Source organism: Schistocerca nitens, chromosome 1 (genome assembly GCF_023898315.1).
Source record: "Schistocerca nitens isolate TAMUIC-IGC-003100 chromosome 1, iqSchNite1.1, whole genome shotgun sequence".
Taxonomy (NCBI): domain Eukaryota; kingdom Metazoa; phylum Arthropoda; class Insecta; order Orthoptera; family Acrididae; genus Schistocerca; species Schistocerca nitens.
This window is the reverse complement of record NC_064614.1, coordinates 708,964,545-708,982,401: the sequence shown is the minus strand read 5'-3', so window position 1 is coordinate 708,982,401 and position 17,857 is coordinate 708,964,545.

The following is a 17,857-nucleotide window of genomic DNA, read 5'->3' as shown; positions in this document are numbered from 1 at the left end:
GTAGAAAGTGGGTGTGCAGTGTGTCATTGGGGTGAGGAGAGAGATGGACTTGGGGCAGAGATTCTGCAGTTGACATAAGAATTTCAGTAGGAATTGGAAGTTATGTTGGATTTATGTGATGTGATCAATATTGTTGCAGAAGAAGCTCAGCAGTGTAGTCACCATAGGGTGGTGGTTATAAAACTAGACTGCTCTGTGGAGGGTCATGAGTTCAAAACCCCCCTGAACTGTAAAATTTTAATATCTGTATTCAGTTTGAGTACATTCTAGAAGTATCCACAAATGTCAAGAATCATTGTACTGGAATGTTCTGTAACTTTACATATACTGTATGTGTTCTGGCCAGAGGCAGATCGCTCCATGCTCTTGTATGTGCAAGTGCTGAATAAACCTTCGTTAAGTGAAGTTAGTATTTGTCATTCATTTAATTACACCTTCTTCTATGTGGCATTATTCTGGTGGAGATGCTGGGTATTGGAACTTGTGATAGTGCACATTATTGACGACACTGTGTCTCCCATTAGGCCATGACAGAGCAGCCGTTTACGTGATAAGAACCCGAGTTCAAGCCATATTCAACAGATTGCAATCTATCGGTAACAGAAGAAGAAGAGGACATTACAATGATAGCAACTGTGTGTCACCATATGAGACATCCTTCTGTCTTTTCTGGTGATGATGGCTAATATCCAGACAAGTGGCTGAAGGTATGTGAGGTTATAGCTAAATTTAACAAATGGGATGACACTGTGTGTTTGTCTAATGTATTTTTCTACTTGGAGGGCACTGCCAAGCAATGGTACAAGAACAGTGGGGAGAATTTCACAAGCTAGGAAGTATTCCAGGCACAACTGAGCAAGTATTTCGGCGACACACAACGACTGAAGTGCAAAGCTGAAGATAAATTAAAGTGTTGGGCACAGTTCCCAGGAGAAACTACAGCATCCTACATTCAAGACATCTTGGAGCTATGTAAAGTAGTGGATCCTAGAATGAAGGAGGAAGATAAGGTTGCACATCTCATGAAGGGTGTTTCTGAGGACATGTATCAAGCCCTACCCCTGAAGGAGGTTTCGACAGCAGACGACTTCATAAAATGGTGCCAGTATATCAAGACAATGCATCAAAAAAGAATTACACGCAAGAAATTTGAATGGCTTCCAAACAGTGTATTGATGTCTGTGATGGAGGAAGGAACTGATTTCGCAAGTGTTCTTCTTCAGATGGTGAGAGAGAAAGTTCAGAAGGCACTTGGATTGCACAGCGAGCAAAAAACCGAGACGCTTCAATAAATCATAAGGGAGGAAATGGAACAGACATTGAACTCAATCTCTCATCCTTCATTTCCCTTTAAAATGGTGAAAAAGTCGAGACCCAGGCAAAGTTATGTTCCAACAATGCCGCATGAGGAACCTGTTTGGGCACCAAGGAAGACTGAGATCTGGAGGACCCAGGATAACCAACCAGTATGTTTCCACTGTGGATGATCGGGACTTGTGGTGTGTTATTGTAGAGAAAGGTGGCAGATATTTGTTGATGCCTGCACCAGAAGACAGCAGACCGATCTTAGCTGACGCCAACTCAGGGATGACGACGATAAACCTGACGTAGGTCACCATTGCCGCTAGCTAGCCACTGGGGAGAATGCTCCCCAACATGCCAACTGTTTAGAAGCACCAGCCGATCACCTGGCTGCCACAACTTGGTAAACTAAAGGGTGTGACCTTCCTTGGAGGTGAGGCCACTGAAGAGAAAAATTCTACACCGTTGATCATTACGAAAGTGATAGGAAACTACGTCGATATCCTCATGGATGGCCAACCAGCCCAAGCTCTTGTGGGCTCTGGAGCATAATATGCAGTTATTTTGGAAAAGTACCATTGCCAGTTGCAGAAAACCATATTTGGCAACAGCAAAACACCTCTACTGAAGGTGGCTAATGGGAAACATGTAAAACCTACAGGAAGATGTGTCATTTGTGTGGGTATAAGCGGCCATACACAGCCCTTAGAATTCATCATCTTACAGAGCGTAGTCATGACGACATTCTCGGATAGGACTTTTTGAAAGTTTCCCAGGCAAATATATATTGTGGTCAATTGAAGATGATGCTAGACGAGATGAGATACTGTGGACAGGAAGATGTGCGCCAGATGGGGTGGCCAAGCGGTTCTAGGCGCTACAGTCTGGAAGCGCGTGACTGCTGCGGTCGCAGGTTCGAATCCTGCCTCGGGCATGGATGTGTGTGATGTCCTTAGATTAGTTAGGTTTGAGTAGTTCTAAGTTCTAGGGGACTGATGACCTCTGAAGTTAAGTCCCATAGTGCTCAGAGCCATTCGGACCATTTTTGAAGATGTGTATCTGAGAGTGTGGAGATTATGTGTGCTGCATGAAGTAATCATTCCTGCAGTGAGCACTAGAGATGTAACTGTCGTGTGTCATGCCATGCATCAACCCATGGATCTCGAGGTGGAATTTACATATCCTAATAAGGGTGTTAGGTGGCTCGACAAAGAAGAGGGTGAAAATTACAGATGCATTGAATACCTAGAGATGGTGAGCTCATGGCATTGAGAAACTACCACTCACGGAGGTGTGTCTGTGTACGCCAATAAAAATCTCAACATTAGGGATGTGGACCTGAGAAATTACTGCTCAGATATGGATTTAGAACTGGCTGCCTTAGAATGAGTAGATATGAATATGATTATTGTTTCAGTGTACCGTTCACCAAATGTAAATTTCAAAAACTTTATTAGGTACTAACTTGGAAAGTTGTTTACATCACATAACACAACTTAAACCAAGAATTGCATTGTGTGGTGATCTTAATGTACACATAGTTGAAAGTAGTACAAAAGAGAGAGCATTCTTGAATTTAATAAATAGTTATAGTCTCTTTATAGCAAATAGACTTCCAACTAGAGGTGATGCCTGCCTCGACATGATTATTACAAATATAGATACCTGGAGTTACAAAATAAATGTAGTTGATGCAATGATAGCAGACCACAGTGCATTAGTCATGAAACTACAAAGACTCTGAGTGACCAACAGACAAATACATGGAAATCAAATTATGTGTTTCACAGAAGAGTAGTGCCAAAAGAAAAACTAGACACTTTCAATGCCTCACTGTCCAGTATAAACTGGCAGCAAATAATTACAGAAGCAAAACCCAATGACGCCTTAAATGTTCTTTTCCAGACACAAAAAATCAAATTTGATGAGATGATGTTCCCACTGATACCAAAGAAAAGCCACACAGGTAAAGCACAAGGGAAACAGTAAAAAGTAAATGCAAAAACATGGTACACACCTGAGCTATCCAATCTAAAAAACATTGTTCTAATGTGGAATGACTGTGCCAAAGCACCCACAGAGACAAATAGTAAACAGTTGTTACACAGCAATTACTGGAGGCCAAGATATTTTACAGAAAAAAAGTAGAAGAAGCTAAAAGGAGGGGGGATGATAGATTCATAAGAGAAGCCTACAATTGTGCAAAGCTGCCTGGACTCTAGTAAATGAACATAGGAAGAAGCCTACTTCCTCTTCTAATGCCTGCTGTCCTGATGACTTCAATGACTACTTTATCAAAGTTATAGAAAACACTGTTGCTGAACTCCCAGACTCGGTTATAGATCCTGCTGTTTACTTTCCAAATAAAACTCACAGTAAATTTGAAACATGGAAAAAGTACACGCAAATGACAGTGAAAACAGTAAAATCTTACAAAACTTCGGAGAGTCAAAATATCTACAAGATGTCCTGTACTGTCCTAAAGAAAATTATTTGAGTAATAGCACACTCATTAGCAACAGCTATAAATAACTGCCTATCTACTGGAGTTTTCCCATATTTCTTGAAATTTGGAAGGACAGTACCAGTTTAAAAAAAAGGAAACCCAGATAATGTGTCAAGTTGTAGGCCAATATCAATCATTCCTATACTAGCAAAAGTGATTGAATCCATCATGAAAGACCAGATCCCAGATCCTAACTTATTTTGAAGAAAACAATCCCTTCAAAGATGCAGAACACGGGTTCCAGAAGGGAAAGTCCTGTACCATTGCAGCAGTAGACTTATTAGGAAAAGTAATGCAGGCATTCAAGGAGAGAGAGTTAGTGACACTCACACTGTGCGATCTAAGCAAAGCTTTTGAATGCATCCCCCACAAGATCTTGCTAAAAAACTAAAATGCTATGGTGTAGGAGGTACAGCCATAGCTACACTTCAGTCTTACTTGGAAAACAGAAGGCAAATCATTTCAATCCAAGGAGTGACATCCCAGGAACAGAAGATAGAACACAGTGTGCCACAAGATTCGATCATAGCCCCACTCCTCTTCCTCATTTTTGTAAAGGATCTAAGTGAAGTTGGTGAGACACTACAATTTGCAGATGACACCACTCTTACTGCCAAAGGGGAAAATTCTGCCCAAGCAGTCATGAAATCTGATGTACAGTTCAAAAATGCTAAAAAATGGTTCATCGCCAACAAGATGTAAGTAAATGAAGAAAAAAACCCAGTGTATTGTATGCAGCCTTGGAAAAAACACATACTCTGACCATATAGAATCTGTGAAACTGTTAGGCTTCACCACAGACCACAAACTCTCATGGAATGAACACACTGTGCATGTATGCAAGAAACTCTCTCGTGTAATATACCTCTTCCGAAGATTTTAAAAAAGTGATTACAGACCAGTTTCTGATAACTGTCTACTATGCTTTGTTTCATAGCCACATTCTGTATCGATTACAGCTATGTGGTCATTCAGCAGGCTGCAAGGATGTGCTGCTACTGCAAAAGAAGGCAATAAGAATTATTACATCGAGCAGCAGGAACATTGCATACTGGTATTCAGAACATTGGGAGTAAAGACTGTTTATAGCCACTATGCATTATTATGCCTCATCCCCATAAGGAAAACCTAGACACCTACAGCAAGAGGCATTACATCCATAAACATAATACCCACAGCAAAGAAGACATAAATCTACCAACCTGCCGACTGTCCAGAACAAGATACAGTTTTCCAGTGATCACTGTGAGGATGTTCAATAAACTACCTGCTGCAACTTCAAGAAACAAATTTCTGAAGGCCTAAAACAATGCCCACTATACTCGGTCCAAGAATTCTTTGAATGTGAAGAAAGTGAATGGACACAGTGTACATGACTTAGTCTATATACATTACCTGTATAAAATTTAGATGATATTCTGTAATTCATTATATTGTAAATAACTTGATTATCACAAAACTGGAATGTGTTGGTCATGTCCAGAAGAGGATGGGCACCAGGTTGAGGAAGTTGAGATAAAGTTTGAGAGACAAGAAACTTTGACAGACAAAATGATTGATGAACCACAGCAGTATTATGGGATGGCCATTAGAAATAATACTGAGAATTTGTTGAAAATGAAGCAGGCACTATAGGCTACCTTCTTCTACAGATTGTCAACTGATGAAATACCAGTACACCACCTTTGCCCTCTTGGACCTGATTCATGGTACAAACAGCACCATGCCCAGTACTCAAATATTTCATACACCCATAAACATTCCATACCAGCAGCAATCATGGATATCATAAAACCTATTTACAGAGACCTGGCAAATTCTGAATTACTGAAGAAGTGTCTGCATGGTCAGATTCAAAATCCCAATGAGTCATTCAATAATCTTATATGGACTTGCTTACCAAAAAATGTTTTTGTTGGAATGAAGACACTGGAGAGGGGGGTCAGTGATGCTGATATTGCTTTTAATGATGCAGGCATTGGTAGGGTGAAGGTGCTACAGCATATGGTAATTAATCCTGGAGCAAAATGTATCAGTGGACTTGAATGGATGGACAAGGTTCACATTGATAAAGCAGAACATGCAGCACAGTTGACCACTAAGGAGTCCAGAAATAAGAAAAGAAGAAAAAACTTGGAAAAAGATCAAGAGGATGAAATACAGTATGGTGCAGGGTAGTTCTGAGTGACTAAAATTGAAAAATTAAGCATATATTAAGTGAGTTACAGTCTTTTGAAACTTTATAAGCCGTTCCTGAAGATTTACATTTTCTGTTGCATTTTTCACTAAATCCCAGAAACCACTTTGAGTAGAGTATTCAAATTTTCAGGGAGTAATAAGGTACATATCCTGAGTCTACTGAACTAAAAGAAGAGCATAATGTTATGTATAATTAAAATTATTTAGGATATGTACAAAAATTAGACAAAATTTTAACCATGTAATTAAAAAATTTTATTTCTGAAAGCAGTGGCTGAAATGCAATTAGTGTAGTTTAGTGGACTCAAAACATACAGTTTAATGTCCTGTAAAAGTTTCATGTCAATGGCTACAGTGGTTCCTCAAATACAGGGAAACCAAGTCACTAAATTCAACATTGTCAGGATAGGGCATTCCAACTCCCCTTAATAGCGGCAGTTCTGGAATCTTCTTCTGCGACCTTCCTCTTGCTAGATAAATAAATTTCTTCTGACTGGGTCATGTCAATAAGGAATTGTCTTTGTGATACAATTTTTTTGTAGAAGTAATCATAATGGACAAAGGTTATCTTCCCACTAAGTAAAACCCACTCCAAACTTGTAATAAACACTGTATTGAGATACAAGTTCACACTTTTTTGTTTCACGCGAAAGATGGAGCATCTCTGTAAAACATCATACAATGGAAACATCCAAAACAAAACAAGAGAAGTGATTGATAAAATAAAACTGTTAACAAATAAACATTAAAAAATTGAAATTACTGAGATAACATTGATTCCTTTTTTTTTTTTTTTTTTTCATAGATCCCTTGGAAAGGAGTCTCTGGAATCTGGAAGGAATCAAAGTTTTTTTTAGATACTTTTTTACTCAGATGCATGGATATTGTACAATTCTAATACAGACAGAGTTATGAGCTATAATCCTTGTGAGTAGAAGGAGTTGGCCAACAGGAAGTTCTTTAATTCACTCTGAAACTGATCTTTATTACTTACAAGACCTTTGATATGCTCTGGTAAGTTATTGAATATATGAGTACCCATGTATTTGACTCCTTTTTGAACTAATGTTAAGCTTTTATAGCCCTTATACAGACTGTTTTTGGTTCTGGCATTGTAATCATATTTTGCACTATTTTGTGTAAAAAGAGACATGTAGGAAATAACAACAAAGGACATCAGTGAGTATATGTACTGAGAAGTAGTAGTTAGAATACCAACTTTCTTAAAGAGGTCCCTGCATATATATATATATATTTTCTAATGACTCATTTCTGAATTTTTTGAAAATTTTCTCTCTGTGAGAGGAATTCCTCCAAAAGATGATTCCATAACTCATTAGTGAATGGAAGTAGGCTGAATAAACTAACTTCTTCATTTTTAAATCACCTATTTCTGCTATCATGTGTACTGCAAATGTAGCTGAACTAAGTCTAGAGTGTGAGTTTTCCAATTTAGGTTTTGGTAGTTTGTAACCTAAAAATTTGACACTGTCTACAGCTATAGTTTCATTGTATGAATACATATACTTACAGGGTCAGGTATTCTTTGTGAGGTACTGAATTGTATGTACTGGGTCTTGTCAAAATTCAGTGACAATCCATTTGCTGTGAACCACCCATGAACCATGGACCTTGCCGTTGGTGGGGAGGCTTGCGTGCTTCAGCGATACAGATGGCCGTACCGTAGGTGCAACCACAACGGAGGGGTATCTGTTGAGAGGCCAGACAAACATGTGGTTCCTGAAGAGGGGCAGCAGCCTTTTCAGTAGTTGCAGGGGCAACAGTCTGGATGATTGACTGATCTGGCCTTGTAACATTAACCAAAACGGCCTTGCTGGGCTGGTACTGCGAACGGCTGAAAGCAAGGGGAAACTACAGCCGTAATTTTTCCCGAGGACATGCAGCTTTACTGTATGATTAAATGATGATAGCGTCCTCTTGGGTAAAATATTCCGGAGGTAAAATAGTCCCCCATTCGGATCTCCGGGCGGGGACTACTCAAGAGGACGTCGTTATCAGGAGGAAGAAAACTGGCATTCTACGGATCGGAGCGTGGAATGTCAGATCCCTTAATCGGGCAGGTAGGTTAGAAAAATTAAAAAGGGAAATGGATAGGTTAAAGTTAGATATAGTGGGAATTAGTGAAGTTCGGTGGCAGGAGGCACAAGACTTTTGGTCAGGTGATTACAGGGTTGTTGTTGTTGTGGTCTTCAGTCCTGAGACTGGTTTGATGCAGCTCTCCATGCTACTCTATCCTGTGCAAGCTTCTTCATCTCCCAGTACCTACTGCAACCTACATCCTTCTGAATCTGCTTAGTGTATTGATCTCTTGGTCTCCCTCTATGATTTTTACCCTCCACGCTGCCCTCCAATGCTAAATTTGTGATCCCTTGATGCCTCAAAACATGTCCTACCAACCGATCCCTTCTTCTACTCAAGTTGTGCCACAAACTTCTCTTCTCCCCAATCCTATTCAATACCTCCTCATTAGTTACGTGATCTACCCACCTTATCTTCAGCATTCTTCTGTAGCACCACATTTCGAAAGCTTCTATTCTCTTCTTGTCCAAACTGGTTATCGTCCATGTTTCACTTCCATACATGGCTACACTCCATACAAATACTTTCAGAAACGACTTCCTGACACTTAAATCTATACTCAATGTTAACAAATTTCTCTTCTTCAGAAACGCTTTCCTTGCCATTGCCAGTCTACATTTTATATCCTCTCTACTTCGACCGTCATCAGTTATTTTACTCCCTAAATAGCAAAACTCCTTTACTACTTTCAGTGTCTCATTTCCTAATCTAATCCCCTCAGCATCACCTGATTTAATTTGACTACATTCCATTATCCTCGTTTTGCTTTTGTTGATGTTCATCTTATATCCTCCTTTCAAGACACTGTCCATTCCGTTCAACTGCTCTTCCAAGTCCTTTGCTGTCTCTGACAGAATTACAATGTCATCGGCGAACCTCAAAGTTTTTACTTCTTCTCCATGAATTTTAATACCTACTCCGAATTTTTCTTTTGTTTCCTTTACTGCTTGCTCAGTATACGGATTGAATAACATCGGGGAGAGGCTACAACCCTGTCTCACTCCTTTCCCAACCACTGCTTCCCTTTCATGCCCCTCGACTCTTATAACTGCCATCTGGTTTCTGTACAGACTGTAAATAGCCTTTCGCTCCCTGTATTTTACCCCTGCCACCTTCAGAATTTAAAAGAGAGTATTCCAGTTAACGTTGTCAAAAGCTTTCTCAAAGTCTACAAATGCTAGAAACGTAGGTTTGCCTTTTCTTAATCTTTCTTCTAAGATAAGTCGTAAGGTTAGTATTGCCTCACGTGTTCCAACATAAACCTGTAATCACCTGACCAAAAGTCTTGTTCCTCCTGCCACCGAAATTCACTAATTCCCACTATATCTAACTTTAACCTATCCATTTCCCTTTTTAAATTTTCTAACCTACCTACCCGATTAAGGGATCTGACATTCCACGCTCCGATCCGTAGAACGCCAGTTTTCTTTCTCCTGATAACGACGTCCTCTTGAGTAGTCCCCGCCCGGAGATCCGAATGGGGGACTATTTTACCTCCGGAATATTTTACCCAAGAGGATGCCATCATCATTTAATCATACAGTAAAGCTGCATGTCCTCGGGAAAAATTACAGCTGTAGTTTCCCCTTGCTTTCAGCAGGGTTATAAATACAAAATCAAATAGGGGTAATGCAGGAGTAGGTTTAATAATGAATAAAAAAATAGGAGTGCGGGTTAGCTACTACAAACAGCATAGTGAACGCATTATAGTGGCCAAGATAGACACAAAGCCCATGCCTACTACAGTAGTACAAGTTTATATGCCAACTAGCTCTGCAGATGATGAAGAAATTGATGAAATGTATGACGAGATAAAAGAAATTATTCAGGTAGTGACGGGAGACGAAAATTGGATATGGAATATGGATTGGGGGGAAGAAATGAAAGAGGAAGCCACCTTGTAGAATTTTGCACAGAGCATAACTTAATCATAGCTAACACTTGGTTCAAGAATCATAAAAGAAGATTGTATACCTGGAAGAATCCTGGAGATACTAATAGGTATCAGATAGATTATATAATGGTAAGACAGAGATTTAGGAACCAGGTTTTAAATTGTAAGACATTTCCAGGGGCAGATGTGGATTCTGACCACAATCTATTGGTTATGAACTGCAGATTGAAACTGTAGAAACTGCAAAAAGGTGGGAATTTAAGGAGATGGGACCTGGATAAACTGAAAGAACCAGAGGTTGTAGAGAGTTTCAGGGAGAGCATAAGGGAACAGTTGACAGGAATGGGGGAAAGAAATACAGTAGAAGAAGAATGGGTAGCTCTGAGGGATGAAGTAGTGAAGGCAGCAGAGGATCAAGTAGGTAAAAAGACGAGGGCTAATAGAAATCCTTGGGTAACAGAAGAAATATTGAATTTAATTGATGAAAGGAGAAAATATAAAAATGCAGTAAATGAAGCAGGCAAAAGGGAATACAAACATCTCAAAAATGAGATCGACAGAAAGTGAAAATGGCTAAGCAGGGATGGCTACAGGACAAATGTAAGGATGTAGAGGCTTGTCTCACTAGGGGTAAGATAGATACTGCCTACAGGAAAATTAAAGAGACCTTTGGAGAGAAGAGAACCACTTGTATGAATATCAAGAGCTCAGATGGCAACCCAGTTCTAAGCAAAGAAGGGAAGGCAGAAAGGTGGAAGGAGTATATAGAGGGTTTATACAAGGGCGATGTACTTGAGGACAATATTATGGAAATGGAAGAGGATGTAGATGAAGATGAAATGGGAGATAAGATACTGTGTGAAGAGTTTGACAGAGCACTGAAAGACCTGAGTTGAAACAAGGCCCCGGGAGTAGACAACATTCCATTAGAACTACTGATGGCCTTGGGAGAGCCAGTCATGACAAAACTCTACCATCTGGTGAGCAAGATGTATGAGACAGGCGAAATACCCACAGACTTCAAGAAGAATATAATAATTCCAATACCAAAGAAAGCAGGTGTTGACAGATGTGAAAATTACCGTACTATCAGTTTAATAAGTCACAGCTGCAAAATACTAACGCGAATTCTTTACAGACAAATGGAAAAACTGGTAGAAGCGGACATCGGGGAAGATCAGTTTGGATTCCGTAGAAATGTTGGAACACATGAGGCAATACTAACCTTACGACTTATCTTAGAAGAAAGATTAAGAAAAGGCAAACCTACGTTTCTAGCATTTGTAGACTTAGAGAAAGCTTTTGACAACGTTAACTGGAATACTCTCTTTTAAATTCTGAAGGTGGCAGGGGTAAAATACAGGGAGCAAAAGGCTATTTACAATCTGTACAGAAACCAGATGGCAGTTATAAGAGTCGAGGGGCATGAAAGGGAAGCAGTGGTTGGGAAAGGAGTGAGACAGGGTTGTAGCCTCTCCCCGATGTTATTCAATCCGTATACTGAGCAAGCAGTAAAGGAAACAAAAGAAAAATTCGGAGTAGGTATTAAAATTCATGGAGAAGAAGTAAAAACTTTGAGGTTCGCCGATGACATTGTAATTCTGTCAGAGACAGCAAAGGACTTGGAAGAGCAGTTGAACGGAATGGACAGTGTCTTGAAAGGAGGATATAAGATGAACATCAACAAAAGCAAAACGAGGATAATGGAATGTAGTCAAATTAAATCAGGTGATGCTGAGGGGATTAGATTAGGAAATGAGACACTGAAAGTAGTAAAGGAGTTTTGCTATTTAGGGAGTAAAATAACTGATGACGGTCGAAGTAGAGAGGATATAAAATGTAGACTGGCAATGGCAAGGAAAGCGTTTCTGAAGAAGAGAAATTTGTTAACATCGAGTATAGATTTAAGTGTCAGGAAGTCGTTTCTGAAAGTATTTGTATGGAGTGTAGCCATGTATGGAAGTGAAACATGGACGATAACCAGTTTGGACAAGAAGAGAATAGAAGCTTTCGAAATGTGGTGCTACAGAAGAATGCTGAAGATAAGGTGGGTAGATCACGTAACTAATGAGGAGGTATTGAATAGGATTGGGGAGAAGAGAAGTTTGTGGCACAACTTGACTAGAAGAAGGGTTCGGTTGGTAGGACATGTTTTGAGGCATCAAGGGATCACAAATTTAGCATTGGAGGGCAGCGTGGAGGGTAAAAATCGTAGAGGGAGACCAAGAGATCAATACACTAAGCAGATTCAGAAGGATGTAGGTTGCAGTAGGTACTGGGAGATGAAGAAGCTTGCTCAGGATAGAGTAGCATGGAGAGCTGCATCTAACCAGTCTCAGGACTGAAGACCACAACAACAACAACCCATTAATACTTACAAATATCAATCAGTGAGATCACAAGTACTGTTTTTTATACCAATACTTTGTATCATCTGCAAATAAGACAAAATTTGCACTTTGTGACACTGCGTATGGAAGGTCATAAATACATAATATGAGGTATGTTTTTTAAGTAAGGTCCATTTGAACATAAGTACACAACGAAAGGTTCTTTCAAAAAAGTAAATTTATTTTCAGAAAGTACATACTTCACTCTATTTTGTGACATAGTTGCCAAGTTTGTTGAAACATGTATCATACCTCTCAACCAATTTTAAAATACCCTCTGCATAAAAACTTGCCGTCTGCTCCGATAACCAAGAGTTCACTGCCGTTTTCATGTTGTTGTCTTCATTGTAATGGTTACCACTGAGGTGTTGTTTGAAGTGGAGGAACAGATGGTAATTGCTCGGCACAAGATCAGGGCTGTAGGGTGGGTGGTCTAAAACTTTCCAGCAAAAACTGTCCAATAAATTGTGGGTTTGACCTGAAGTGTCAGGTCTTGCATTGTCATGGAGAAGGAAAATTCCCTTTGTCAGCATGCCGCGTCTTTTGTTTTGAATCGCTCTGCATAGCTTTCTCAGGGTTTGGCAGTATGCTTCTGCATTCATAGTGGTTCCTCATTGCATCAAGTCGATCAACAAAACACCATGCCTATCCCCAACCCCTGATGGCATGATTTTGCACTGGGACAGAGTCTGTTTGGCCTTCACCTTTACAGGCGAGTGTGTGTGTCTCCATTCCACGCTCTGTTGCTTCTTTGACCACGATATGCAAAACCCATGTTTTGTTTCCAGTTACGATCTGACTCAAGAAGCCATCACCTTCTTTGTGATAATGAGTCAAGAAATTCATCGCACACTCAAATCTTTGGTTTTTGTAGCCCTCTCTTAGGAGTTTCAGGATCCAACGGGAGCACAGTTTTCTGAACTTTAGGTGTTCAGAAACAATGTTGTAAAGCACTGATTTTGAAACGTCAGGAAATTCATTTGAGAGACCTGTTATTGTGAAGCACCTGTTCTCATGAATCCTCACTTCAGTTGAAGCCACAAAATCATCTGTAATCAAAGAAGGGCAACCGGAGCAGTCCTCATCATGGACGTTGTCACAGCCATCTTTGAATTCTCGTACCCACTTACGCACTTTGCTTTCACTCATAACAGTAACACCATACACTTTGCAAAACTTGTGATGAATTTCTGCAGCAGACAGGTTCCTAGCTGACAAAAACCGTATCACTGAGCAAACCTCACATACAGCGGGCAAGTTGATAGTCTTAAACATTTTGAAAGCACAGAACAGAACCATACAGGTTATCCTGGGGCACCCCTTGTCTGATGGTTTCATATTTTGAATGACTGTTGTTATGTGGTAAGCCTGATACAGACACACACTGTTTTCTGTTAAAAAGATAGGAGGAGAACCATAAGCCTGCTACTCGTGTTATCCCATAATATTTTAACTTTGTACTAGGATCATGCTTAACACAATCAAAAGCTTTAGCCAGATCACAGAATTATTGATTCTAATATATCATCTGTAAAAATGAATATAGCTTGATCAGTTGACAATCCTTTCCAAAATCCAAACTGATTGTGAATGAGAATATTTTTCTGTACTAAGTGTTTATAAAGTCTATTGTACATAACCCTTTCAAACAATTTTGAAAATATTGTCAATAATGAAATGGGACAGAAGTTTTTCACTAAAGATTTGTCTCCTTTTTGTGTAATGGTTTGACAATAGCATATTTAAGCCTATCTGGAAAAGTACCACTGTGGAGGGATTCATAACATAAGTAACTCAGTATGTGACAAAGCTCTGAGGAGCAACATTTAATTATGGTAGTGCTGATTTCATCATAACCACTGGAACATTTGTTTTTAAGAGAGCTAATAATATTAGAAATCTCTTTCAGTGAGGTAGGATATAGTTGAATTTTGTCATACTTCTGTGGAAATGCATTTTTTTAATATTTTAAGCTGTCTTCTGAGGAGCTATGCAAACCTAAGTTGTCTGCTACTGAAGGGTAAAAGTTATTGAAAGTGTCTGCAATATTGGAGGTATCTCTAATCAACTCTCTATACCAAATGTAATACAATCTTGTTAGGGGTATCTTCATATAAAGTGCGAGTATGAGACAAACAATTTAAAAAAAATTACAGTCTTTCAGGTATCCAGTTTAGGTATGGTACAAAGACACATTGAATCAATACACGTACACATCTGTCCTAGAGGATCATGTTCACTCCTACATGCAGTTTGTTTTTCTTCAGCTTGGTGGCATCTACTAGGAGGACAATGCAACATGTAACACAGCTTGCAGTGTATTTGCGTGATTTGAAAGAGAACAGAATGAGTTCACTTCCCTAGTCACGAAACACACCAGATTTAAACCCAGTCAAGAATTTGTAGGATCCGCTCAGTCAAGCTGTTTGCCCCATGAATCTTCAACCAAGATACAAAGCACAGTTTTCCATGGGGCCAGTGAAGTTGGCATGGCATCACGTCTATGTTGGTACCCTCCAGAACCTCACCGACTCTCATCCTACATGTCTGATAGTTTCATGCGCTGCAAAATGTAGTTATTCAGGCTTTTGACAGGTGCTCACATTAATGTGACTGGACAGTGTATAAAACAAACAGTTGAATCCATAATTCAGAACAGTAATCACATCATTCTGTGATAGCTTTATAAGAGAATGCAGTTACTTAATAAATAGGAACCTAGATCTCTCAGAAATTTTTCATTTAAAGAAAAGATATTACGAGAAGTTTCGAGTGTTACTGCTGTATAGTGTGCATGTGTGGATTCATGCTATGGATATCTCACATGTATTGAGTAATTGGAGAACTTGAACCAGACTGCATTTCCAAACATATATGATTGGAGTCTACTGCAGGGGTGTACACCTAAGGTATGTCATGTAATAGGGGCTTAAACCTCTTTAGGCCATCTTCAGGTGACAACAGAATGCTACACATGCATGAGTGACACAGATATTATTTGTACAAAAGATACAAAAATGGTTTAGAGTGTTTACATAGGAAAAATTACATTTTTTGTCACACAGAAGTATTTACGTTAACTGAATAGAGAAGGGGGGGACAAAGTTTTTATCTGGATATACATTTAACAACTGATGACAAATACAATGAATTTACAATATGGATCTAGTATTTGTAATAAAGACTTACTTTAACAAAGGGGAGAAAGGAAATTGAGTCTGAACATTTAATACTAAGCTGGCATTCTGTCTCATCTCCTTATTGATTTCCAGAAGGGTCATCTTTCTGCTTTTCTTAGTAGAATGTAAAATTTCAAATTTTACATCACATTATGAGTAATTTGTCAACAAGAAATAATTCCCATTTGAAAGCCACAGACATGGAAACTGCTTGATATTTTCTTTTTGTTGGACTCACTAAGTCGTAACAAATGAAAGAATACAAAGGAGATCCAACAAAACTGTCCATCAGTAATAAAGACTCTATGCCAAACTAGCAACAAGGGGGGGGGGGGGGGGGGGCAGTTGTTATGGCAGCAGCTGGCAGAATAGTGTTGGCTTCTTGGAGCCTCTGGTAAAGTTGCAGTAACAAAGTTGTAGGCTCAGTGCAGTCAATGGCAAACTGACAGGATAATGCTGTGGAGGTTCCTCCCTGCAGAGGTAGGCAGGCTTTACTTGTTTCATAGAGACTGTTTTGTCCCTGCCATTTTGAAAGGGTTGGCCTCTTTCAAAAGCATTCTGTTGGGACCAGTGTACAGTGGTCACACGGTCTCATCTCTGAGCCATCTTTATGGATGAAAACCTTTCTCTCTCCATGAGCAACAGATGAGGCTGCATGTAAACGTTTCATCTGGGAGCTGAACTGTCATGCAAACTCTGTCACTATTTCTGGATCAGTTGGCCAAAGTACAATGAGATCACCTGGTATCCCCAATTGCTCACCGTACAGCAGCTGGGCTGGTAAGCATTACAAATCCTCCCTAACTGACATACACAGGCTTAACAATATCAGCAGCAAGGCATCTGCCCACAGTGATGTGATGCAGCCTCCCTACCATTCTACTATTGGCAGGATTTTAACTAGTGGTGCAAAGATGCTTACAGCCACATAGTTGAAAGAGTTCATTAAACAACTATGATTCAAACTGGCATATGCAATGAGTCATAAAGGTTTGAGGAATGCCAAACCTCTAAAACCATGAAAGTAATAATGCCTTTGATACTGCCTCCAGGAAGGTACCTGGTATGGGAAAAGATTTGGGCCACCTCATAAAATAATCCTCTACAATAATTCAGTAGTTGTGAGCAGTAGGACAAGGTAACAGGTTTACTGTGTGCACAGTATGTTTGAAAGCCTTGTTTTTGGTGCTGGAAAATGCACAACCAATGTGGATATACATCAGCTGACTTTGCTGTGCTGGCAGCTGACAAAGGAGTACACCTCAACTTGACAGTCCCTCTGAATTCTTGGCCACACCATCTTGCTTCCCACTTACTTTGCTGTTGCTGGGTTGGCCAGATTATGTAATGTTCAGAAAACTATATGCTAAACTTGTGCAAGAATGCTTAGGTGTTGTTTTCCCCAGTATCTGGTGCACCAGATACTCATGGCACAATTTGGAATATCACAGCTGCAGGGCAGTGTGTTCACTTTCGAGTGAGTTGTGCAACAATATGTACTCTTGTTGCCTGGTTCCTACCTCAGCATGTGTCACCAGCTGTAGGTCAACACAATTTCATAAAAGATAATCTGAGACAATGTTGTCTCTATCTGAAATGTGAAGCACATTGGTCAAAAACTGGGTTATGTATTCTGCTTGCCCATATTGCTATGGTGAGCCATGATTCAAGGAATGTTGGAAGAAACAAGTTAGTGACTTGTCATCACTAAAAGCTATAAAATGCCTTCCTTCTGCATATGATCGTAAATGTAGCTGCATAGATTGCCAGGAATTCATGATTGCTATCACACTGTTTCTTGTGCTGTGGTATAAGGCTCTGCAAGTAAAGGGGGAGCAGTTGCCATTTGCCATTCACACTTTGTTGCAGTGCTGCACAAACTGCATTTTGGGTTGTGTTCTTCATGGGAGCCAAAGTAGTATTAACGTGTGGGAGAGCCAGTCATGACACTTGTACCAAACATTGCTTGCCTTTATGAAATATCACTTCACTCACAGATGTCCAAGGTATCTTCCAACTACCAGTTGTAAACTTGTCTGAGAGCAGTGCGGTAAGAGGTTCCTTCTGACTTGGCAGCCCCTGGACGCGTCACCATTAATAATTTAACATTCCAAAAAATCTGGACACTCTTCTACAGGTTGTCAGTAAGGGCATATTTTGCACTGCTGCTACATGTCCAGGATGTGTTCAGAGATTGGTTGATGAGACTACAAAACCCAAAAATTGTACCCCTTGTTCACTGAAAACACTCTTTGCATTATTAATGACTATACCATAGTCCTGTAGG